The 26,823-nt window shown below is 48.0% G+C and overlaps 1 pseudogene; it reads right to left on the reverse strand.

Moving 5' to 3' along the window:
* Positions 1-22,921, reverse strand: LOC149344708 (uncharacterized; annotated as a pseudogene).
* Positions 22,922-26,823: the final 3,902 nt, after the last annotated feature.

Here is a 26,823-nt window from a genome sequence, read left to right on the forward strand (position 1 = left end):
TCAATTTGGAGCCTCTTGCAATCTGCGAAGCTGTTCCTGCTTTATCGCCTTCTCAGTCTGCAGGATTTCGAGGTCAAGCTTCACTTTTTCAATCTCTATTTCTTGAACTTGTTCTTCAAACTTGTTTTTTTTTCGTTGCGCTTCAAGTTTTAAATCGTTGATTTCATCATAAAAAGTTTTCTTGCGATGCTGCTCAGAAAGCATGTCTTTGTGGTCCTCCTGCATGAGTTGCAGGCGGAGCACATGCTCCCCCCGAAGGAGAGCAGCTCGTGCATCATTTTCGTCTGATAGGGTTCTCTCTAAAAGGGCCATCCGCCCTCTCGGAGCCCTACTGTCCCCAGTGGCCACTGCTGCAGCAATGGTGCAGTTTGCATCAGCTCCAGATACAACTGTGTTGGAAGCAGCATCAGGCTGAACGATGGGTGACGAGGTGCTGTTGTCGTTTTCAGTGGCCTCTGGAGCTACTGCAGCTGTTCCGCTTCTTCCAGGAGGGGTCACTGATGGCTGTGACTGGCCTCCATCAAGGCTGGTTGGCTCCCACTGGTCGTCTGCAATCAACCAAAAAGACCAAAATATGCGGGACGAGATAAATGCAAGGTTATGAAACAGTATCCATTGCGTTTGCTAGCTTCACGTACAAACTGCAGTGCACCACTGTTTTTTCTCATGACTTCAGATGTTAGTCCTGCATCAAAAAGCAATTGAAAACTGCTGCAGTGTTCTTGTTTTACACTGCCCCATACAGCACCATTCTTGTAACCAGCGTCGCAACTGCGTACACAGCTGTGTTGTAAATAATGCGTGCACAACAGGCAATTAAAACTAAATAAATGACTGAATAAAAGCAGTAACAAAGCTCTTTTCTTCACCTCTCTGCGCTGTTCTATTTTTCGTGGCGATGCTGCCCACACAAACTATTGCTCCACAGTTCCCCTGTGAGCAAATGCACTGCCATCAGTGATGCTATCTTCAAAAGCCCAGAAGCTTTCCAAGTTCATGCTACATACACAAGGTAAACAGCAGCCTACTATATAACAGGAAGGACCATAGCCTATGAAGCAACTTTCTAAGACGCAAAAAATCAAATACTGTGCAGTAACATCTCTGCATACAAAACTAAAAACATGCTTAAAGAAGCAGCCAGGTTACGAAGAAGGCTTTGAACATTGCAAACAGATCAGCTGCAGTAAGTATTTGGGACAAGAAGTCGGGCATTGCGGCATGGAAGTACATCGATATGGCACTGTACTAGATAAGCAGCACACATTTCAAAGAATTGCACCCAAATGAAATCTGTTACTGCTGAGAAAGTGATGCAAGAATGCCTAAACAAGATGCACAAACAAAAAACATCCAGATGTGAGAATGTTGCAGTTAATTAAGACCGCAGCACTGACTACGCTCACCACGTACCACACCACCTGAGCTTACTCCCCACCTTCTGGTGCAGAACAGCAGCACTTCACTGGCATGCTTGTAAGGAGCCAAGGCAAACGTGTCCTCTGTGACAGACGTTGCTTTGAGCAGCCTACCATTATAATGCCCATTGATGCAGCCTTTCTCTACTTGCCCAAACACTTGCAACCCCATGCACAACAACTTTATCCAGTGTTGTTTCCAGTCATGCTTTACTGTTTATTACCCATGAGAGATTCAACCCTTTCTGTCCTGCATAGCACCCCATGGTGTTCATAACGAACACACAACACAGTGTCTACTGTGAAATTGCATGCTGTATGTGACATTAAAAGAAGTGCACAGGGAAGGAAATGCTTTTCTTGCTACTCCAGTACATTACTTATGCAGAATACCTTACCTCTGTAGTGAAACTCCATGTCATCTGTGCCGTCGATCATTGGCTGAAGCAGCCTCACGACGGGCAGAGTGTGGACGAGGGGCAGGTCAGGTGCACCATCAGAATTAAATTCATTCCGAATTCTGGTGCTCATATGGCTTGCCACTGCTCCCACCTGCTCAGTGACAGGATCCATGTCGGCCGGTGCGGGTCCTCCCCCTAAACAAGAATAGTGATTTAGCACACAGGGAAGCCAGCTTTGAAAAATAAAGTATTTGAATTAAAAATAAATTATCCTCGACCACTTTTCCTTCCCTCACTTCACTTTATTACCTTAAAGGACCCAGCATTTGGGGTATTTCATAACGGGTGGGTTTCATTGAAAAAGCAGATTGAATAAACAAAGAAAAAACGTAAGGTACAAATATTATTTGTTGTTAAAGGTCGCTGCTAAACTGTTCGCAGATGTTGATGGGCAGGTGATTGCGGTGATGTGTGGAAGACCTTTCCAGTCCTTGGCTGAGCGTGAAAAGAATGATCTTCCTCACGTTTATTGGAAACTACCTCTCTTAAACTGCTCGCATACGAAAAATTGTACACACTAGTCTGTGCTCCTACTTGTTTTCATGCCTATATACTCGAAAGAATTAATAAAAACCAGTAAAGGCTAGCTGCTCTCTGCGCATGTCTCTGCTAGAGAACTTTTGACACAAACACAGGATGCATGCAACATCTTCGGAAAAAGCAGCAAAGATGCCCTTTCCGATTCTCATGCTGTCAGGAAACCCAGAGGGGTAGAGAGCGCGCTCACGTCACGCAGGTTATCCTGTTAACTGGTGACCGCGGCGTCGCCGCTTCGTCGCCGGCCGCTTTTTACGCTCTCATGGCAGCCTGATTACTTCTCGCAAAGCCGGCACATGGAATCATGAAGAAAGAAGCAAACAGCACATTTCGTTGAAAGCACGATTTCCACCGTATATGGGTGCCCTACAGTTCCATAACGCATTCCAGCACTTGGTGCTTACAAGCGTATTCCCGCTCAGTGTGCTGAACTGTCACGCGTTAATCCGCGAATACAAATATGCAGGCAAGTGAAATGTAAACACGGCCCAAATGCGCCAATCGTGTGCGATTCGCAAAGTGTGCTTACTGGTCTTGTGGCGCTCCCGCTTTTCCTTGGCAGTCGTCTCCTTCCACTTCTGTTTGAGATTCGCCCAGAACTTCTTGAGCTCCAGGAAGTCGCGCCGGGTAACACCGTGATGGGAATTGAATACATTCGACACCTCCTTCCATGCTTGATTTTTTTTTTTTTGCTAAAGACGCGACATTCGTTCTTTTACATTCCAAAACATGTGCGCGCTGCTTCACGATAGAGGTTAGCAGCGACTTCTCTTCCGCCGTGAATCGCGGTGCGCCTTGCGTTGCGAGGGCGCATTGTCTATCGCCGACAAAGGTACCTAGTTCGGCTGCGACATTTTCTTCTACTGCATGCGACAACACCACGACGAAAACTGCGTGAGCGGCATGTGTTCGTTAGCACATGGCTGAACACCTGTGACGCACATTGCAAACCGAAAACCTCATTCGCGCCATAGACGCGGAGAGCACTGATTTGCAGTGCCCGCCGGAAGCTCTTTTCTCCAAAAAGCGCTCATACTATTTATGCGCCTGCGAATGTTCAGTGAACTATATACTTTTTTGGTCACGTAACATGCGCTATGGTAGGGAATCAATTGTTAATCTCGATCACAGACGACGAGTGTGTCCTCGCATCGAAGCACGCCCTCGACTTGACGAAGCAAGTCAGGTTGAGCATCTATGAAACACGAAACCGAAATGGAGGGTTCTGAAGTCGACTTGGTGCTTCAAGTCGACTTACCGTAGTCGAGTCCAAGCGCGATACAAGTTCGAGTGAAGTTAGATTTCTGCAATCGGGGGTAAGTAACTTACTGTGCTGCGCACCTTGCTCCGTTGCAAAAAGTAAGACAAATACTGCCGGCCGCTCAATGAAACGTATAAGCGTGAAACTCTTTTCACGTGTCTAGTGACCAACAGCCGTACGCCATTGCCAGAGGATGAGAAAGCTTGCACCACTGCAGCGAAGCTGAATTTAACCGAAACCATTAAAAGAACGCAGGCCTGCGCTGAAATTAAGCCTCATTATCCCTTTGTACGCGTTCGTCTCTCGGCACGCTCCCATGGATACTCTGAGCTGCAGCAGGCGGCGTACGGATTTGACTTCATTAGTTTCAAAGATGTGCGTGCTTGAGATTTGCACACAAACTTTTCCCTCTGTAGCTTTTAGGGTGTGCTCGTCAGAAAGACATCTCGGTTTCATTAAACTTAGACAAGTTGAAATTGTCAGGAATAATATCGTGCTTTATAGCGCAGTATAAGCAATAATGTTGGAACCACTATGAGTGTTTTCAGCCTGCTAAAACTATGCTCCCAGTTGCTCGCGTGGTGGTGGTGAAAACTTTTATTTCGTGAAAAATAGTTTGGGAGCCACAGAGTGGCCCCACTACATGGTCGGCGTCCCTAGTCCGGGACACCGCATGACGAGGCCCCGTCTCTCGCCCGTTTCACCAGAGCCCTTTGGGTCTCAAGCGAGGAGCAGTTGAGGAGGGCAGTCTCCCATGCCTCTCTGGAAGGGGTAGGGGAAGGGGGGAGGTGGGGATTTTGAGTACATGCCCACACCATGTGGAAGATATCACAGGTCTCCCCACAGTGTGGGCATCGCCCATCCGTGTTAGGATCGTAATGTTTTATTATTGCAGGAGAGAGTAGAGTACCTGTCTGCAGGCGCCTTAAAGTTCGCTCCTCCGTCTTACTCAGCCCTTTTGCAGGGGCCGGGAAAAGGCGGTGGTTGTCGCTATAATGTGTTAATATTTCCCTGAATCGCAGCAGCGGCTGGTTAGTCTCCGAGCCAGAAGAGCTGGGATGAGGAGCCCGGTGCGTAAGCGCTCGGGCAGCCGCGTCAGCGGCCTCATTACCTCGTGAGCCCTGGTGGCCAGGAGCCCAAATGATTCGTTTGGGTGTTGGACCAGTGGCAGTCCGTCGTAGAATACAAGCAGCTAAGGGGGAGATCTCCCCTGCCAAGTAATGTTCACATGCTTTTCGGGAGTCCGTGATGATTATTCTCGAATTGGCGTGGGCGGCAGCAAGCGCTATCGCTACTTCCTCGGCCCGCATTGAATTCGGGGCTCGAAAGGAGAGTCCATCAACGTGCATTTCCTGGTGAACGACAGCGGCCGAGTAAAATCCCGTGGGCGATGGCCCTGCTACGTCTACATAATATATACCGGGTCGGGAGCCGTGTTGTCTCTCAAGAGCCCGAGCCCGCGCTTGTCGTTTGTTTTCATGGATGTCGGTGTCCATTTTACGGGGGAGCGGGGAGACCCAGAGCATATGGCGCCATAGTACTGGGATACGCTTTAGCGGTTTAGCAGGCGGCGCCCAAGAGCCGTCTGCATGAGCCGCGTGTATTGGTTCACGAGGTGGGCCTCCCGCAGCTCCTGGTAGGAGTTTAGCACCCCCAGTGCCTTGAGTTTGGCATGAGAGGTAGCCCCCGGGAGATCCAGGGCTCGCTTAGTTGCCTTGCGGATGATGGCGTCTATCCGCGCCTCGTCTTGCTTAGTAGTGCGGAGATAAGGCAAGGCGTAGAGGATCCGGCTAGTCACGAAGGCATAGACGAGCCGAAGCGCGTCCCAGCCCCGCAGACCACCCCGCTTGTTGGAAACGCGGCGGATCATGCGCCCTACCTGTTCGCCTGCTCTCTTGAATTTCGCAATAGTGGATTCCGGTCTGAGTCGCGTAACACGTAGGTGAGATCTCACTTGTACCAGCTTTTTTCTGGTTTCTTTTATCGCATAGCAAATTCGTTGTTGGTTAAATGTAGTTTAACGTTCCAAAGCGACTTAGGCTCTGGGGGACGGTGTAGTGAAGGGCTGCAGGATAACTTTATCACCTGGTGCTCATTAACGTGCACTGTCATCCCACGGTCCACGACCGTCTAGCATTTCGCCTCCATCGAAATGCGACCGCCGCGGTCGGGATGGAACCAGCGTTTTCTGGTCGGCATCCGAGCACCATACCACTCAGCCGTAGTTCAAAGATGTTTGGGTTTTTTCCCGTGTGTAGATCTGCAGAACGACTATTAAGACGAATTCCTGCCGCGCCACACACGGTCGTGTTATCTGGCAGTCCTTCCAAGAAAGTGCGTTTTCCCAGCGGATGTGAAGCAGTAAATCGATGACTTTCAACTCTTGCTGGTCACATTTGGTCGTTTTTTGCGCGCTCTTACACGCACGGAAACGTGAAAAAAGAGGAGTAGGGCATATCAAGATTTCTCCAGCGCCAGGCTACTTGGTATTCCTGGAACAGATCCAGTTATTTCCCTGTCGTCGAGCGAGCTCGGAGCAAAATTTCACTAGAGGAGGCAGAACGGTGCGCCTAGATGATGCCACGAGGCTAAAAATTGTAGCTTTGTGCATGGGTGGCCGAAGCCGAAGAGCGATAGCTCGAGAGGTTGGCTGCTTCAACGCTGCGGCGGACCGAGCCATAAATGCGTGCAAGGATCGAGGAATCGTCAGCGATGCCCCACGGTAAAGACGGCCGCGTATAACATCTGCAGAAGAGGATTTGGAAGTCGTTGCGGCCTTGAAACTGCAAGCCCTCACTGACTCTGAATGAGCTCAAACAGGAACTTGTGCTCCGGGTCTCGCTGAGCACAATCCACCGTAGGTTGCAGCAGGCCGGGATGCGAAGCAGAGCTGCATGCAGGCGTCCTTCTGTAACCGAAAGGGGAAAAGGGAGCACGCCTGGAATTCTGTCGTGAGCACATTTCGAGGGACGAGGACAAGTGGCAACTGGTGATTTTCAGCGACGAATCAACGTTTGTCACAAGATGGGATCAGCAGCGGCGAGTGCGGAGGCTCCTTGGTACGCGGTGAGTGCTCTTTAATGTCTGCGCATTTTGTCGCCCTTTGTTTCGATCGTTATACGGTTATCGTAGAGACAGTAATTGATCATCCTTATTCCAACTATGCGTATCAAAATACTGGCCTAGAGCACGCAACCAGAGACGGGACAGTGTATCCTGCGGAATATTGGCCATGAAAATACAGCTTCCATACATTTGCAATTGTTTTATGCAGAGATAACTTAACGAACGTTGACTTTCCACGTGACTTTCTCTTTCATTTTTTTATCCCCTCACCCCCTTCCCTCCGTGCAGGGTAGCAGACCGATTATTCTTCCGGTCAACCTCCCTGCCTTTCCTCTTATTCCTCCTCTTCCTTATGCGCAGCAATTCAACAACATAGTCGCTGTTCGGCTATTCTAAACACGTTCGTTTTGAGTTTCTTAAGAGAGAAAAAAAAAACTGAATGGGCACTTAAGCTGCGTCTTAAGCGTATGACGCGATAGAGTTAATGAGTTAACCTCAATATATAATGAATTGGCCATTTTGTACTTCGCGCTGATAGATCGCTGGTAGCCCTCATCTGTCGCAGTGGTGCTGCGGTTAAGCGATGCGCCTCTGGCCCGGTATATAGGTGGCTGTATGAAAATCGAAAGCGCATTAGACACTCATTTAGAATGTGGCTAAGAAGGACCCCAACTTTTCGCGTATGGTTTCCAGGAATAGTGGTAAAACAAAACGTACACTCGCCATAGATGGTTTGTAAAACATGACGTTTCCGGACCCCTACGGGTCCCTTGTTCACAATGAGAGATGGATGGAATGGGCCGCTTCTTATACGCGCACTCGACAGCACAGTGAGTGGGCGTAGTTATCCGGGAGATTACCCTTCGTCCTGTTAATAAAAAAAAATCCGTAGTCTGTATATAAAAAGATTCTAAAAGCACTCGGGACGATAAGGGTTTCATAGTATCCAAGATTGTGGCGTTCTCCCAGTCAATGGTGTGCTTCATTTCTTGAGCATGCCCTGCCAGCGGGTTGGATGACGGGCGACATTTGTTGACGTCGTTTTTGTGTTCTCTTAATCTTCTGTTGAGATCGCCTTACTCGCCAATGTATGATGCATAGCAGTTTTTACAGGAGATTTTGTACACGACTCGGGGTAACGTGGGCGCTCCAGACGGTCTTTTACTTGACACAGCTGTTGTTTCAGCTTGATGGACGGCACGTGCGCAATGCGGACGTCGTGTTTTGCAAATATGCGTGCCAGAGCCTTACTTGTCCCCCGGGTGTAAGGAACGCTCGCGCGCTTCTGTTGTCCGAGGAGTCGGGGCTCGGAAGGTTGCAGAGAGCGACGTTGTTCGTTTCGCAGCAGTTGTCGAGCATAGCCATTCTTCTCGAGGTCGACGCGGTCTTTTTCTGCTCGGAACAGCGCAGACCGGGGCTGGAGCAAAGACGAGCTGCACGGTTATATAGAGCGGACGCGACGGAACATTTATGGCCAATGTGGTGGGCGGATTGAAAATCCAAGTACTTCCCAGTGTGTGTGTGTTTCCGGAAAACAGTAGTGGCAAGACCATCGGGAGTGCGTAGAACAAGGACGTCAAGAAAAGCAATCCTTTCGGAGACTTCTTCTTCCATTGTGAATTGAACTTTTGGTTGAGAAGAATTTAGATGGTCCAGAAACGGTTTGGCGTCCTTGCGGGGAATTACAGAAACAGTCGTCCACATACCGCAAGAAGAACTTCGGACGAGTTTGAAACGATTTCAGGGCCGAATTTTCAATAGATTCCAGAGCGAGGTTGGCACAGGTTACGGATAGCGACGCACCCATAGCCGTGCCAAAGATCTGCCTGTAGAAGTCGTTGTTGAAAGTGAAATATGGTTCTGCAGACAGAATTTTAGGAGACGGCACAGATCAGCTGTTTCAAAAGGCGCCCGGGATGGCAGCGATGCGTCTTCTTCCAGTATCCTCTCGCAGCATTCCACAACGAACTGAACAGGAACGCATGTAAAACATGGATTTCACATCAAAATAGACCATGTTGTCATTGTCGTCAACCGCCACAACCTTCCTCGTAGTAACAAAATCAGGCGAATATTTCACACATGTCGGTGTTTGTCTAACAAGGGGCCTAAGGACTTTATGTAGATACTTGGATATGCCATGAATGGCGAACGCGTGAAATCAACAGTAGGCCTGAGAGGCACGTCCGATTTATGAACCTTGGGTAAGCGGTAGATAGCTGGTGCTGACGCGTTGTGGCATATCAATTTGTAGTAGATGTATGTACTTCTTTGAAGGAGGGAAAAACTTGAACACATCGGTTAGCAGTTTTTGAAGCTACGCTTCTACTTTTTTCATGGGATCCCCGTTCATCTTGGCGTATGTTATAGCATCCTGCAGCAGGTCGGACGTCTTTTAAATATACAGAGTACGGTCTAATCTCACGGTGGCGTTTCCTTTGTCGGCCGGAAGGATTGCTATCTTTTGATTGTTCTTGAATCTCTTGAGGGCATGCTTCTCAGAAATAGGTAAAGTGCTGGGCAAATTTGAACGTTTGGTAAGCGCCCCAATAGCACGCGAGCGTGCTTCTGCTTTAAACTTCGGATCTACTAGAAGAACTGCCTGCTCAACGGCACAAGTCCTTTGGCCTACCCCTGGTGCGGCGCCTGTGTTGAAACTGAGGCCACGGCTCAGGGGGGCATGTTCCGCGGGATCCAAGTTGTGCGACGGCAAGTTCTGGATCCCCGGTACAGTATTGCTGCTTCCGCTGGTGCCGAGTAAATGCTGGAACTTTGCGTCCGGGCTGGTGGCCCTTTCATCTTCTGTTCGGGATGAGACGAAGTTGGCATAAAGCAACACGTCGACGAGATCAGTGCGCAGAAGACCCTGAAGTCTGCTTTGCGAGAAGAACGCTTCATTATCAAGGCGCTTGGTAATGGCTTTTGTTCCATGATGCGGGCCGGAAGGAGACACCGTTGTGTCTGAGCAATTTCATTTCTTCCGAACGCTGTCTTTATGAGCAGGGGTAAACGAAGATACTTTGGAATAAGGCCATGTGCCTTGCAAAGGGAGTGATTTCTAGTCTTGATTTCAAGAAAATGAACTGACGGAGCTAGGTGACTGCAGCGGGCCCATGCTTTCCTCAGAAGGCAACGTAGTGGAGGGTTCGATAGAATCCTGTCTGGCTGGGAGAAGCATAGTGGTAAAATAAAACGTACACTCTCTAAAGATGGTTTTTAAAACATGACGTTTCGGGACCCCTACGGATCCCTTGCTCACAATGAAAGATGGATGGAATGGGCCGCTCCTTATATATTCCTTTTTAGGAATATTTCCATGGCAGTTGCAACGTATCGCTCTCATAACTGTGCCTCAAGACTTCCCAGACAATATGGGGCCTAGAGCAGAGATGCTTGACAGTTTTCGCTCTGCGGGAATTATGAGCAAAATGCCAGGGTGGGGAATTTAGCTCATAATCATGAAATAGGGGGGGGGGGGGGGGCTGGTCGTGATGACGTCACAAGGTTATGAGACCTAGCTGGCACCTCCTAGGTTGCCTATCTGGGAGTTTTCTGCTCACGCCGCTGACGATGACTACGCCGGGTTTTCCGCTTAACGGGACGCTTAACGATATCCGGTTAAGATTAGCTCATTGTGCAGCAAAACATATTAAGAGTTTCGCATAAAATTTAATTTCTGAGTGTGTGAAAAGTCTAAATGCCTGTAATTTCTTTTTGCAGCTTCGATCCCCAGTACATACTCCAGGTGACGGCTAGCGGGCGTAGTGCCGTAAGTGTTTGGAGCGCCATGGAAGCGGACCGACTCAGGCCACTCCACATCACAGACGGAATCTTAGATTCTGACCAATATGTGAATAAAACTGAAGAAATCCTGCTTCCGTGTGCACTTGACGGACCTTTTCCTGATGGGTATTTTGTATTTCAACCAGACAGAAGCCAAATCCAAACTTCCAGGTGAGCACTCACTTTGTACCGACATTTCAGCAAATTATCGTCCCTCTACTACGCGGACAGAAACGCGTAGGTATAAATAATACCTTGTGTTAACAAGCTTGGAGTAGATGAGATCAGCTGCCGTAGAGAAATTTTTCTTGCCGGCATATTTGAGTACTTTAAAACACACAAATATTTTTTTAAAATATAGCCACCGGCATGTTGAAGCCACCAGTCTGAGGCCTTCCGTCTGCACTACCTCTCGCTATGCAAGAAATAACGCGAGCACTCTGCTAGCAAACCAAAAAGAATCTACTGCCGCTGGGCAAAAAACAAATTGTCTAAGTACAGGTTCACAGAGATTATTCATACAGGTTATAAAAACTGTATAGTTAAAGGCGGCACATAAAAGGCGCTTTCTGCAGATTTTTGAGGAAAATCTATCAAGACGGCCACCAAAATCTTGAAGCTCATCACTACTTCAGTCTTGCGTTATAACTTCATGATGTGGTCCGGTCAGCCGGGCAAGGTGCGGGACGTCACAGGAGCAGCGCAGGGGCCTTTTCTTTCTAGGGGCACTGCAAGAGCGCTAGCGGCCTCCGACAGCGGTAGCTTGGCATTGACGAAAACTAATCTATGTTCCATTAACACTGTCAAAACACCACCATTTCCGGCATTTAAGTTCAAAATATTTTATATTGTAACTGCACTTTTTATGCCAAAATTCTTTAAGCACCTTGTCTTTACCACTTGTACTACATCGTCCTTCCGATTTTTTTTTTTGGACTGTACTCTTTCCATTTTTGCTGTGACCATAAGTAGAGAGGACATTTAATGCGGAACTAGCCTTTCTTTTCTAACTTGTTGCTGCATATTTCCTAGCCGCCGCGGGGGCTCAGTGGTTACGGCGCTCGGCTGCTGACCCGAAAGGCGCGAGTTCGATCCCAACCGCACTGACATCGCACAGTACATGGGCCTCTAGAATTTCCCCTCCGTGAAAATTCGACCGTCGTGGTCGAATTTTCATGGAGGCGAAATTCTAGAGGCCCGTGTACTGTGCGATGTCAGTGCACATTCAAAGAACCCCAGGTGGTCGAAATTTCCGGAGCCCTTCATTAAGGCGTCTCTCATAGCCTGAGTCGTTTTGGGACGTTAAACCCCATAAACCAAACCAAACCATCTGTATATTTCCGAGCTGGAAATAAAGGGGCATCTGTTTGCTTTGCGAATCGGCCTGGTTTTCATAACGTAGCTGCCGGCCTTTGGCCGAGTTGAACGCAACAGTGGCGACGAGGATTCTGCTGCAGCAAGGAAGAAGCCAGCATATACGCCCAAGCACGAGAGCCAAGCAGAAGGAGCCCACCACCAGCCATGGCACACAGGCTACCGGAAATTGAAGACGCAAAAGATAAGTGGCAGGCGTACCTAGTCAAGGTGGAAGCCTATGTCGAAGCGAATGATGTGGAGGACGATGTTAAGAAAAGAGCCCTCCAGGTAGCTGCGCTTGCAACAAGAACAATAGAAATTTTGAACGGGAAGGTAGCACCGCGAACGCCTAGCGCCCTGATCTACAAAGAAGTTGTGCAGACCTTAAACAGCTGCTACGACCCGGTACCGAATGAAATTTCTGAAAGTTTCAAGCTCTTCCATCGCTGCCAGCAAGAAGGAGAACCTGTACATGCATTCATAGTGGTAATACGGCAGTTGGCACACAATTGCCATTTTGGAACTGCGCTGGACAGAACGATAAGGGACCGTATTGTGTGCGGCGTCCGATCCAAGAATGTGCAGAAGCAGCTGCTAGCGACGAAAAATCTGAATCTTGAAGAAGCCGAGGCTCTTGACTTTGCCGCAGAGAGTGCTGAATGCGATTCGCAAGGTATTGTTACGGAACAAGAACAAGCGAGACTTCTAAAGCTCTCTGGTCAATACGAGTCGCGCGCGAAGTCGCAGGGCGTGCAACAATGCAAATGTTGCGGTAAGCATTGTCATGGCTTGTCGACTAATCAAGCGCAAATGTTACAAGTGTGCACAGCCAGGGCATTTAGCTAAAATATGTGTGGCAAATGGAACAAGTAGAATGCTGGCAGTAACGGCACAGACGGCAGAAACCGATGAGAGTGATAGCAGCGTGTCACAAATTTGGTCCTTGACCACACCGCGCTCTCTCATACCCCCCCCCCCCCATCAAGAAATCGTCTACGTGGAATGGATTCGAAATAATGATGGACATCGATACCGGCTCCTCTGTTTGCGTCATTCCCAAGAGCATTTACAAATGGCACTCTCATCGACGGCCGCAGCTACAGAAGTTGGAAGTACAGCTTACGTGCTATCTGGAAAAGTTACCGCTTCTCGGTGCACTGACGATGCCAGTTTCATATGAAGGTACAGCAGTGCAGTGCAGTCTGACTGTTTTAGACTGCAATGGCTCCAGTCGAACGCATTCAGGTACTGAGCGTCTATTCGAAGGCTCCCGTGTCAAAACAAACCTTGGAGGACGTGCCGACGCTGCTCCAGCAACACTCCGACCTTTTCACTGAGGGAACTGGTCTCATGAAAGGCCCGCCAGCCCGACTGCACGTCAAAGCTGGCGCAAACCCCAAGTTCTTCAAGGCAAGGAAAATTCATTTTGCACTGCGTGATAAAGTGTCTAAGGAGCTTGACAGATTAGTTTCAGCTGGAATAATATCTCCAGTCCCTCATCCTGAATGGGCAACGCCCATCGTGCCGGTTTTGAAGACGGACGGCACAGTGCGCATTTGTGGGGACTTCAAGGTAACCCTAAACCCTGTGTGCGATGTGTAGCAGTGCCCCTTGCCAGTCATACACGACAATTTTGCAAACCTATGTGGAGGAGAAAAATTCAGCGTTCTAGATCTTCGTGATGCTTACAATCAGGTCGAGCTAGATGAGACTCGCGGAAATTAGCGGTGATAAGCACACAAAAGGGGCTCTTTTTCTACAACAGGTTACCATTTGGCATATCGCATCAACGGAAAATTGAATCGGTGTTGCAAGGACTAAAAGGGACTCAGTCTTATCTAGACGATGTCCTGATAGCCGAGAGCAGCGAGGCTGAAAACGTAAACCTGCAAGCGGTTGTGCAGCATTTCCGCGAGAACGGTATCAAACTTCGTTGCGACAAGTGCAAGTTCGGTCAACAATCAGTGACGTATCTTGGCCATCTTATTGATGCTGAAGAGCTACACCCGATCGAGAAGTACGTGGATGAAATCAGGCTAGCTCTTTTACCGCGAAATGTTGCCGAGTTACGGTCCTTTTTGGGACTGGTTACATTTTACACTAAGTTTTGCCAAATCTTTCCACTATGATTGCACTCTTGTACAGTTGTCTTGAATAAGGTGCAAAATGGGTTTGGCGAGAAAAAGAAGACGCGGCATTTAAGAAAGCCAAGCAAGTTTTGTGTTCAGCCCCAGTGCTAACGCACTTTATTCCGCAGGTGGAGTTGATGTTGGAAAGCGACGCTTCGCCTTACGGTGTCGGTGCTGCCCCTTTCCACCGAATAAATGGAGAAGACAGGCCAACTGGTTCCCGATCACGGACGCTTACCTCAGCTGAGAGAAAATACTCCCAAATTGAGTGAGAAGCTCTAGCCCTGGTATTTGGCGTGGCACGGTTCCGCGATTACCTGTTGGGACGTGAGTTCACGCTTGCAACGGACCACCGCCCCTTGTTGGTTCTTCCCAGACAGGATCGTCAAACTTCAGTCATGGCTGCCGCCCGATTTCAGCGCTGGGCGCTTTTGCTCGGAGCATACAAGTACAAGCTCCTCTGCAAACTTGGCAAACAGATGCTAATTTCTGACGCTTTAAGCCGTTTGCCTCAATCGCTGCAGGAGACGCAAGCGGAAACCGAAGATCTGTCGGAAATGGTGCTTATCATGGACGAATGGGACCAGCCAGCCATTCCCCACCAAGAGATTCAAGCACTTCCACCACCTGACTGATTTCTGCAAGCGATATGCAGGTACGTGATTGACGGATGGCCCTCCGTCGTAGAAGGTGACAACAGGGAAATGTCGGAATCCGGACGCCATCTGCTGCAGCTCAGAGTATCTATGAGAGAGTGAGTGAGTGAAAACTTTATTAGCTCTAGATTCGGTTGTGTTCGGCGGTTTTGAGATGGCTTCGTCCATCTTGCTCAAAGGTCGGTTGCCCTTAGTCCAGGGCTCCGCTGGATGCTGCTGCCAGTTTTGCTCGCCGAATCAGACCTCTTTGTCGACCCGGCGATCGCTGGAGAGCACTCCCTCCCATTGCTCCGCACTCGGGTTTATCACTGGTACCACGCTTATCCTCTGGCATGCCCACGTTATGTGGTACACCTTGGGGGGGTTCTTGGCACCAAGGGCATTTGTCATTGTATTGTGTTGGATACATTTTGTTGAGTACGTGTAGGCTCGGGTAGGAGCCCTATGAGAGCGTGCCGAGGAAGGAAGCCATATAAAGGGATTGATTATGAGGCTTAATTTCAGCGCAGGCCTGCGTTCTTTGTAATGGTTTCGGTGAAATTCAGCTTTGCAGCAGAAATGGCACAAGCTTTCTCACCCTCTGGCAATGGCATGCGGACACTGGCTACTAGACACATGAAGAGTTTCACGCTTATACGTTTCATTGAGCTGTCGGTAGTAATTGTCTTATTTGTTTGCAACGCAGCAAGGTGCGCAGCATAGTGTTAAGTTCCTTAGGGTTGCTGCTTGAACTTAAGGATGGATATGAAAGGTTCACGAACGGACTAGCAACAAGCATATAAAAGAAGCCTGAAAGAAATTGGCCACGGCGCGTGGCTTTTGCCAGGCGCTGTATGCGGGGCGTCAGACCTTGTTCACTTTTTTCAGTGGCAAAGCACGCGCGAATCTGTTGGGCCACTGGGCGCATTTGTTTTTCAGTCCCGGACTGTCCGGGACTACTTGCGGACTCGAGTCCGGTATTTGTTTTTCTCGGGCAGCCCGAAAGCTCCGCCTACCTGCCTGCATCGCCATAGCAACGCGTTCGTTTTTAGCCTATGACAGTCCGCGGGCTGCTTGGGGCTGCTGAGAAGGCAGCAGACGATAGCTGCGCGCCGCGCTGACAGCCATATTGAGTTAGACTCCGTGTGCATTTTGAGTATTTTTCGTGTTCCTGGAGGTCGATATCATGCGTTAAACCTTCACATGAGCTCCGTAGCTGCTCTCTCAGCCATCGCAATACTTTTTGTTCTTGCATCTTCGTTTATTTTCTTGAAATCCACCGCACACGGACGCGCGTTCGAAGCTGCGAGCGCGTATTATTTGCTCGTGTCGTCAAGAGGTTCTCGTTTGCTTGTTTTGCGACATGCTGTCTGTACGCTTACCTGAAAGCATCGCAGGTGAACCACTCGTATACTGGAGCAGCTATAGAGCTTGTTGTCAACATTTTTGCGAAGGCTTTCGTCTATCTGCCGATCCGCAACGAGTTGGGCTACTTTGTGCGACTTCGCCGCAAGCAGTAGCGGCGAGCATACCTCCGAAGCTGAGTTCTGTAATGCACCTACGCTAAGCTGACAGTACAGTCTTTAAATCGACTCAGTATCATGATCGAGCGCACGGCGTTGCTTCGGCGTCGTGGTGGCCGTGGCTTGCGTCGTCTGCTAGCAGATGACAGCGTCCTTGTACGGTAACCGACGAGGAGCCCGGCTCTGGCGCCGAGTTCGAAAGCAGCTTATGGCAAGTAGTTCATGTGACCATGACGTTGTTTCCTGTCAGAGCGGAAGCCGAGACCTGTCAGCAAGTAGTCCGGGGGCCCGATTCTCGATATTCGCCAATCCGCCATGAGCGGGGCGTACCCGTGACGTGTGAATCGGGGCGGTGCGAAAATGCGTAACAGCAGAATAGAATGACGACATCGAAGAATAAAGAAAAAAGTACGACAAAAAAATGAAGTGTCGTCTGCTACTTGGCGCCAAGTACAAAAAACAACGCCGAGTTGCAGCGCGAAGGTGAGTTAGCACAGTAGCACCGTAGAGATGGACGGTGAAATGCGTTGCGGCGGCGGTCTCGGCGTACTCGCCGCACACATTAGCTGAGTGATGGTGCTGAATGCGACGCTAAAGACCCTGTGGCCGGTCGTCACGGAAATAAGAGCGACCGCTTATTGCCCGAAGCCACCGCGCAGCGTGTCGCGTCTCCGTACTTGAGATGCGATCAGCGTCACGGGGAGAGGAATTGGCGGAGAAACGGCTGGCTCTCGATCGTAACCTCAACGCGTCAGTGGCGTTGGAAAGCTTTACCTCACCGTGTCACTTCTTCAGGTGCATAGAACTTAACGCTACCCTTGGTTACGTTTGCAAGCGGCCGCGCACGAAACGCGACTGCGAATCGCGTCAAGTGCAACGCTGTGAGCGCGTACTTCTTATTATCAAAAGCGTCAAATGCGAAAGCAAAATAGGGAGATATTGTTTCCCGCCAGTACTTAAAGAAAAAGACACAGCTAAAAGTCCACTGTCAACAGAAGCATGTATTTCACAGTGTTGGCGTTTCACTTAATCTGAATAGGACATGGCACTCATCTTTTGCTTTATGAACATTAACTAAGTCTGCCTGCAAGCAGACTTCACGGACTTTATATAAAAGCACCTCACGAATGCATGGCGTAGAGTGGCAGGTACATTATTCCATTCAAATAAAAAAAGGCTCTCAATAATGCTATTTAATTTCAATGTTTGAAAAGGCCTTAAATCTCTTTAATTCTGTCTAACAATGAGCACACAGCACTTACCAAGGGCATATAGGCAGCTACACCACTCGTGTGATGCAAGTACGCACCAAAATGTGAGAGGTGAAACAAAATTTGTCATGCCCATCCCTACAATTCCTTTGCTGTAGGACAACAGTAATGCATCTACAGCAGCACCAGGCAGCTCCTTTCAATGCAGCAAAATTCCTTGTAAGAGGGCAACGTATGATGTCAAGAGAGATGAAGTCGGCTGGAAAAAGATATCTTCACATATGCTACTCAACATTGGGGAGTGGGACGAATATAGAAGAGGATAGTGAAAGTGGAGGGTGATGCCACATTACAAACAGCTAATGCAGTGTGCAAGACACTTGCTTTATTCGCTTCATGCAAGTTATTGGTTTGGTTTATTGGGGTTTAATGTCCCAAAGCAACTCAGGCTATGAGGGACACCGTAGTGGAGGGCTCCGGAAATTTTGGCCACCTGGGGTTCTTTAACGTGCATGCAAGTTATTATCATAGGATGCACATACACGCGTATTATCTAGTGCACATGTCATATTAAGCCTGAACATGCCTCGGTGTCAGGTAAAGGAGCTGAAGGAGAATAAAAACAATGCTGAGTTAAGAAGTAAGAACAGCAACACAACAAAAAGAGCACAAGCATTGCACAGCAGCAAGATAACACACAAAGGGGCATGAAATGCAAGGCTAACATGGCCCACAGTATTTGAGGGAGGCAGCATCACAGACAAGCAGTGGTATTCTGGCAGAAGGTCCATTAATGCAGCATAACACTGGATAATGTGGATTGGTTTTGGCAAGCCATGTGCACTCCATGAGCAATCTACAAGAGGCCTCAGTCATGTTTCTAGCCTGATGTGCAAGTGCATGACTTTCCCTCTGTGCAAACTCCTGATCACATACATATCAGGGCCATTGTTGGTTCTCTTTGAGCGGTGGATCACAATGCCGTTAGGCAACATTTACACCATACGCTGATGCAATAAAGACCCTGTGATGCCACTATTGTGCACTAATGCTCAATGAAGTAATGCTCAATGAAATGCATTCACTCTCAAAGTACTTTCCTTTACTGTGAACTAAAATAGACAACCCTCTATGTACACTCAAAATATGACATCTACAGTTCAGTGAAGGGCACCATACCAGATGTAGGTGCTGAAATGTCGGCAAATGTCTGAAAGGACACTGAGGACCAATCAAAGTTGTTCTGCAAAAGTAGATTACCACATTCCGATAACAAAGGGCCTACCTGTACTGAGAACATAGCATGCATACAGCTCAGAGATTATTTGTTCAAAGGAGCAGTTCAAAATTACCGTGGTGAAGTGCGTTGGCAGGAAGGAGCCCTTGGTTGGTAATAACTTTATTAGTCCCACTTCAGTGGATCAGGTGAGAGTGGGTGGAGGGGTGTTGAACAGGTTGGCGCCGGCCGTCAGGCCACTCTAGGTGACCAGGCACTGTTTGGCTGCGGTGACCTTCAAGGCCCAGACCATGATGCAATGCGCAGGGCAGCCTCCCATCGCTCCTGTGATTCCATCCCTTGGAAAGGAGGTTTCGGTTTGTTTGGGCAAGCCTGATATGTGCATTTAAAATCCACTCTGGTGCTTGAGCATAAGTGACAGGTTGGAGATTTCTCCCTTCTATGTATGTATTACACTCCACTGCATGAAAAAAAAAAATACAACACTTAAAATGCCTAGTGGTGTGTGCGCATGGAGGGTAAATTGTTTTTTTTTTTGAGCATGATTAAGGCAGCTTGAAAAATGTCAAGCAAGTTTGACTCAGAGTTTCCCCGAGGAGAATGTTAAATTAATGAACAGAAGCTATTCATCACCAATATAATGATAGAACAGGTTGCAAAATGTTGATGAAATTGGAGTCATTGCAAGTGCCTGTGCATAAAATTTAAGCCCCCTGAAAAATTACCGTCTTGTGCAGCTTTGCTGGCTAATTTCTCTTTAAGTTCTAGCAGAAGTATGAAACCAAACCAAGTCAGTTGGAAACAGGCTGCTATTCTTTTTTCACACTGTAAGAATAATTTTTTTTTTCTGACTACCACCAAGTAATATCATTAGTGCTGTATGGTATATGATGGCATCGCAATTAGTGCTAAGAAGTTATTGGGTGCCATGTGCAACCAGAAAAGAAAGGTACGTAAAGCCTGCACACACCACTGTCAAGGAGAGAGGCTGCGATTCTGCAGAAGACCCAGTGTTATCCAGCCGGCATTGTGTCAAAAAACGTGCTTCACGCGTGTATGTCGGCAGGGAAAGACACTGAAAAGAGGATTTGTAATCTGAATCAAACGTCAGCACATGTCTGAAACTACTTCACTTTATAAAATAATAGATTTTACGTACAGAAAATTAATAAATTTATGTCTGCCTTGAAACCCATGACCCCTGGATCGCCAGCCAGGCACGCTACCAACTAGGCCATGCAGGCACATTGACTTTACTGAGGTACAAAGTGGGAGGCAGTGATGCGCGGGTGCTGTTGGCTTAATTTGAAGCCTAGCATTGTAATTACTGCAGTGAACTAGAGATGTGCCAATTAGTGAGAAACTAATTACAATAACATTATGTAGGTGAACTACAGTGTGGAAGAGTTCAAAGAACCTGTGTTGAGGCAACTGTGATAAATGTGTGAACACGAATGAAGAACAGTGACTGTGTGTGTGAAGAGAAACCGCTGCAGGGAGCCATAAAAACTGTTGTGTGATACCCACGAATGCTGAGCTTAATTGTGCCCCTACATTTTTGGGGAGCGAGACAAGTTGCATTGCCTCTTAGGTGTTGCAATTTGCTTAAAAAAAGTGAGGTGTCTTTTACATGCAGAGTGAAAAGTTTGTGGAAGCCATTATTGGCAAATTAATTTATTTCCATCACTGAACTTCATACATCCTAGAATTCATTATGCAGCCTAACTGCGAATCATTACCTAGTGCAACAATACACATTGACGAATATGTCTCGTCTACAAAGATAAGATTTTTTTTGGGACAGACTCGTCTTTCATAACCGTTTGACAGTGGTGTACATGCACATTAGTGTTTCCTAGTTTGCAAACTTAAGTAGCCAGCAGTCGCCTTTGCTAAACAGAAAAATGGCAGCACGTACACTGATATGGTCCAGTCACACTAAGGGTTCAGGGGGTGAGCAGGTTGGCTAGGATTTTTCATGAATGACCAAACAGCATCCCCAATTTGCATGAAGCAAAATGCAAGGGAACATGTCAATGAAAATGGGATCTAACAGAGTTTCACTGGGAGGACAGGTGGGCAGTGATCTTCCAATGCATGCATTCAAGGTTGATGGCCCAGCACAGAAAAAAAACACAGACCGCAAATCCTGGAAAGAGAAAAAGATCCCAAACCTGGGAAGACCGCCTGAGTAACCCAGAAAGATCAACAAAGTTTACTACTACTACTACGACTATTATGATCCATTTCCAGTTGAATTATTGAACCGGATCATGCCCTTCCAGCTACAAAATGCCATTTGGAGCTTTATTATTGGAACACAAATTACGTCCAGCTGCATAATTTATACCTCCATTTACCTTCAACTGAATTAATATACAAATTCTAGGTTTTCGTCACAGGTACAAATTTGAGCTAGAAGATGGGAATGGGTAGACGTGTGAAGACGCTGGCCAGGCCTTGCATTTTCATCTGGGAAAATGACCATGAAACAATTACTGACTTCTCCTTCAGGAAAAATAGTTCACTGCTGTATAACTACAAGCAGCTTGTGAAAGAGGCAGTCAAAAGCAAGCACACAGAGGCAACCAGATGCCATGAGACAAAGCATGTTGCGATCTTATCACACAAACAGTGCCACACAAGGCATGTTGCACCCTGAAGAACAGATGTTGTAAATGACTAGAGACACAGCGACCATGCTGTATGTTGAGGATGTTGTGGACTGCTGGCTCTCAACAAACACCAAAGCAAACAGAAAAGCACTGGTGAATGCATGTGCAGTGAACACCGTGGTGCTAGAAGGAGAACATTTTGGTGGCTTCCTGTCTTTCACTGAACTTAGGCACCAAATAAAATGTGCGTTGTGTACAAGCAGAGCACATAGGGAGGCACCACTCGAAGGAAAGCACTTCTTCACAATCACCAAAGCATGTGTTGAAGCACGCACTCAGCAAGTTGGCAGACGGTAGGCTGAAAACACTTGGGACACTTCCTGACTCACAAAAAACTGCAGCATCAGACAAAACTGATTTCTACTGTCATGGATACCACCAATATGGTCTAGTTTAATGAAGAACACCGAAATGATGAAGACTTCACCGGCTTCCTAGCAGTATGCCATCAAACTTGAAGCAGAGCAAATGTACACTGATTACTTGTGGCATAGCTACACGTGAAAACCATGGCAATGAGTGCAATTCCCGCACGCAGCTGCTGATCAAGCACTTCCGGTCTGTCAGGCAGAATCCAAATGGTGCTGTGTCCTCCTCCTTGTTGTAGATGTTGGTGCTCCTGCTATTATCACCACTTGCCAGAGGTGTCATGGTCCTGCAGCTGAGTGTGGATGAATATGTTGGGTTGCACAATGCAAGCTGTGGTGACCTTCGCAGAGGACTCTTGATCATGCTGTACCATGGCCTTTGCAGACACCTCAGGAGCCCGGTATGGCCACCCAGCTGGTAACCAGACCAGCTGGGAAGTGACCAAACATGAATCTGGTATCCTGGCTCCAGAGCACATGAGACCCCATGGTGAGGGTGGTCTGCCACATCTGCATAAGATGCACACCATCACCTGCACACTAATCAATGCTGTGCACTGAAATCTCCCAACGAGCTAGACATAGTGTTCAGAAATAGTCTAGTTTTACGTACAAATGTAAAATACGCTCACTGCAAAACCAATCATTAGTATCAAAGAAAACTGTTTCTATATAGCTAGAGGTACTTGATGGCAGATTTCCCAAACTGATGCACAGAAATATTTACTACAGTCTTGTTATGCTCAAGAATACCGCTACAGAATGCACTGCAAGGAAGGGCACAAGTTTAACTGTTTATGACTACCTTGAGTTTTTTAGTATATGCATGCTTTCGCATTTTGCACCAATCGAAATGGGGCTACCTTGACATTGCGGTCACTGAGAGAAATTCAAAACCACAGAACAACACTGCGTGTCATGCACACCTATCTCCGCTGTCACCTGAAAAGTACAGACATGATTAATTTACATTATTTCCATATATGGTTCTATTTACACTGTTCTTGCTTGCTGAATAAACTATATATAAATGCAATGAGATATCATTAGCCGTATGCAATCTTACTAAAGGCAAACATGTTATCCCTTAATGCTTGCCCCAACACACTAAGCGCGTGCTCACCAGCTTGACGATTTCCATGCGGGCAGCACATGAAGAGAGATTGCACACAAACGGGTCATGGATGGATCCCGCACAGACTTCGAGTGAGCTGGAACCTTCACCAGCAGGAACAACACACCTGTAAATAAAATGTACAAGAGTCGTACATATTTGTTTTTCGCGCGCCCTAAAGAGTTGCTTTTTTTCACCCTCCTACGGTCATTTCCACGTGACTGCTGTGTAACTGATGATGTAACACTGTTATGAAAATATTACCTCGAATAGCAAAATCACTTTTGTCTGCTTGACTCATAATTCTTAAGCCAGGGTATAGTATTCTTTTAGAGTTTCACGCAATTTTTTTTTCCACACTTAAGGAAACGACGCCTTCCAGCTGATTTCCCCTATGCTGCCTTTCCCATTCATCAACACCAAAAACAAAGAAATCGACCAACGTACTAGCATGCTAGATTTTGTTTTCTCAACTTGAGCCGTGTGCAAAAACTGAAAACAGTATGATGAAAAAAAAAAGCAACGCGAAATGCCGAATAAAAATTTCGGATTCGCAGCATGCATGCAAAAGGAATGAGAATGACGCTACACACACACGGATGTCTCGTCGAGAAGCACGACACATTCCTGAAGTTTGTTGCTCGGCCGCGCGAACACCTGTCGTGTCATCCGCTCATCACGCCCGCAAAGCCCATCCGTTCTGAGAAGTTTCACAGCTGGCGATCGCCCCTCAGAGCTCGACAGTTCGGCACTGGTTCTCGCCGCAATGCATCCTTGCATAGCCACCACACCATATGCCTCGTCAGGTGATTGCACAGACGAGCTGTCTAGTCAGAGACAACTCGAAAGCATCGCGGTGACCTCGAAGGTCGCTCACCTTTCCCACTTATAGGATTTAACAAACGACGAATGAATGCAACGAGCAGCAAATCGCAGCTATCGCAGCGCCGGCACCGCCATTCGAGCAATTTTCGCGCTTCACTAACCGCACGGACCGATGATTTCTCACTGCGAGCGAAGGATTTGCAACGGGAGAGCAGTTAGCGCCCCTATGCGGCTGTACGCTTAAGCCTTCACTATTAACGCTCTCAAGGGTTGCTTATTTCAGCTGTGCTCTTATAACGCCATACCATTACATTGTGCAATCAAAACAAGACTTTTGTAAGCTTAGTTTTGTCTTGAAATAAATACCCATTAAAGTGCGGCTACCTAACGCCGTATAAATCAACATTTCACTAACTCATTTGCATGATTCGGGTACCTTTCGCCGGGCGAAATGATGGCGGCGAATTTCAGCCATTTTTTGCAATGGCGGCACAACGTAAACGTGATGAAACGTCATTCTGACATCACTCCAAAATGTGTGCCTATCACATGCTTTACGTGATATTGTTCCAACCAATCAGATTCTAGGATGTTACCATTTCCGGTGTGCAGCTATTTTTTCCAAATTGGCAAGTCGAGCGCAAGTGCTCTCGCGGCGGACCACTTGTAGCTTCTTTTCCCTTCACAATCACATATATGTACCAGCCGGGCACCAAGAATAGCGCTACGAAAATGCATTTTCAATGCCACGTCAAATTGACGTCACCGCAAAAAGTGCTCGTGTAACCGACCCTGATTGGCACGCCCATTGACGGCGATTGACACTTCTGACAGCCAATCAGAGAGGCAATATGGCGCCGACAGGCGAATGTGAATATCGACAATCGGGCCCCGGGACTGGAAAAACAAATACGGCCACTGCAACATTCCTCTCTACTGCGAAGCACTTGCCGCGGCTCATTTCCGAGCGCCCGCGACCACTTCGGTGCTTGCACCGCGACCCTCCGCTTCGGAGCAGCTTGCGAAGGTGACGCTGCGCTGTGCATCGATGCAAGCGTCCCCGCACCGGCGCCGGGAAACAAGTAACAACACGAACGCCGCACTTGCTACACCGCAGCCAGCGCGATTTTGTTCCCTCGCCAGCCCAAGAGCAAGAGAGCCTTTCGCCCTCACCCAGCGCGCGCTTGGAAGACAGGGAGGCCACCACTCCACTCCGCAACCGCTCCGCGGCCGCCGCGGTGGGCTGTGCAGGGTTGCCAGGTTTGGCTACTTTGAGCCAAATTGGCTAGTTTTGGGAGCTGTTGGCGACCAAAATTTTAGCTTGCCTACTTGGCTACTTTTTGGCTACTTTTGAAGTGTTATTTATGAACACCATTATCCGGTTGTACCTGCCTTGTTGTCGATAAATGGGGAACAATTTAGCGGGGTTAGGCCAAATGGGAATTATTTGTGCAAGCACTTCGGTTTTTACTTCGATTTCTGTTCGAGGTTCGGTTTTCCACGTCAAGCAGGCTGCACACAAACGTCGGCGACTTAATCGGACTTGATCTTCGTCTTAAGGGTGACAAGGTAGCATTAATGGGTTAATGCCCAGATATGTGGAACTGGTCATTCTCTACATTTATTGATCGCTGGGAGTCCTACCTCTCCTGGCGCCGTGGTGCAGCGGTTAAGCAATGCGCCACTGCCCTGCGATGGCAGGTGCTGCCATTGGTGGGGCTTGTGCTACCCAGGATGCTCTTACCAAGCAACCAGTCACAATCGACCAGTAATTTAACTTCCACAAGCCACGGCGGGGAGTGTACTCATAATTTGGTAGGCAGGGCTTCACTCCTAGAGTTTCACGTACGCCTTTACACCTTCACGCAGGGCTTCACTTTGTTTACTCATCACGAAATCGCGACATGCCCGCTCTAATGTTCACGCATTAATAACTATGATAGCGTCAAAGGAACACAAAGTGTTTGCTCTGATGAAGAGAAAATGATTTGTTCTGGTCACTTTCCAAGTCCTCCGTGGTGTTAATGTATTTTATTTCATCAGCGATTCTCTTATGCTTCCAAGTTATTTACAAGCACTGTTGCCCTCTGTCTTTAAATTTTCAGCCTCTGGTGCCGTTTTTGTGGTGTCTTGGCGCCGATTTTGGCTACTTCTGAGATCGTTGCCATAGATTGGCTACTTTTTGGCTACTTTTATCATTTTCGCGGCTATTTCTTTAGATTAGGACCTGGCAACCCTAGGGCTGTGCATTTTGTTTGTTTGTTGGGGTTTAACGTCCCAAAGCAACTCAGGCTATGAGGGACGCCGTAGTGAAGGGCTGCAGAAATATTGACCACCTGGGGTTCTTTAACGTGCACTGGCACCGCACAGCACACAGGCCTCTAAAATTTCGCCTTCATCGAAATTCGGCCCCCGCGGCCGGAATCGCACCCGCGTCTTTCAGGTCAGCGGCCGAGCGCAGTAACCACTGAGCCACCGCGGCGGGACGGCTGTTTATTTTCGACGGGCGCTGTATCTTCGTGTACCATTGAAACACGCATGTTCATTAGGATCCATAGAAATGGGATGTTTAAAGAAAGGCGGCTGTCATTCGAGCAAATTGCGGAATGAGACAGTATTCACGAGAACCTTTACTGGGTCAAGTGTTGCGTTCACTCGACGCGAGGTTGTGGGTAGCAAAAAAAAGCGCCAACAAGACACCACCTATATACACTGCGTATGGACTACTGGGCCGGAATGAAACGCGAACACGGGAATCCGTGGCCTTCGCATAATTTTGGTACAGCGCGACGTCTTGCAGCGTCCACGATAAGGTGCTGTCTTGTGCGCTGGGTTTGGGGCGAGCCGCCCGATGTGCAGCCATCGCTTGACTTCCCGCAAGCTGGTAATCCCCCCCTAGTGCCTGCTTGCGCTAGCCGCGTCGTTTTGATACCAATGCTTTCAATGTCCACGGTCCACTCGAGCGGGATAGCGTTGCGTTTTTCTCTCTTTGACGGACGCGTTATCTCGCTGTGCGATGACAAATCTTCGACTGCCTAATTCGCTCGGTTATCAGCGTGCAAGGGACGGTCGCTTCGGTGTGATGTCAAAGGCTCAAGTTGATCTTTTGCATATGTGTGAAAAAAAAAATCCAAAATGATTTTAACGTTCCGAACCACGAAGGGGCTAAAACTGATGCCGTGGTAAACTGCTCCTGATTTTCTAAGGCGTTTTCTTTTTATTTT

The sequence above is a fragment of the Amblyomma mixtum genome, chromosome 5, assembly GCF_055824585.1.
Source record: "Amblyomma mixtum isolate Tamu chromosome 5, ASM5582458v1, whole genome shotgun sequence".
Lineage (NCBI taxonomy): Eukaryota > Metazoa > Arthropoda > Arachnida > Ixodida > Ixodidae > Amblyomma > Amblyomma mixtum.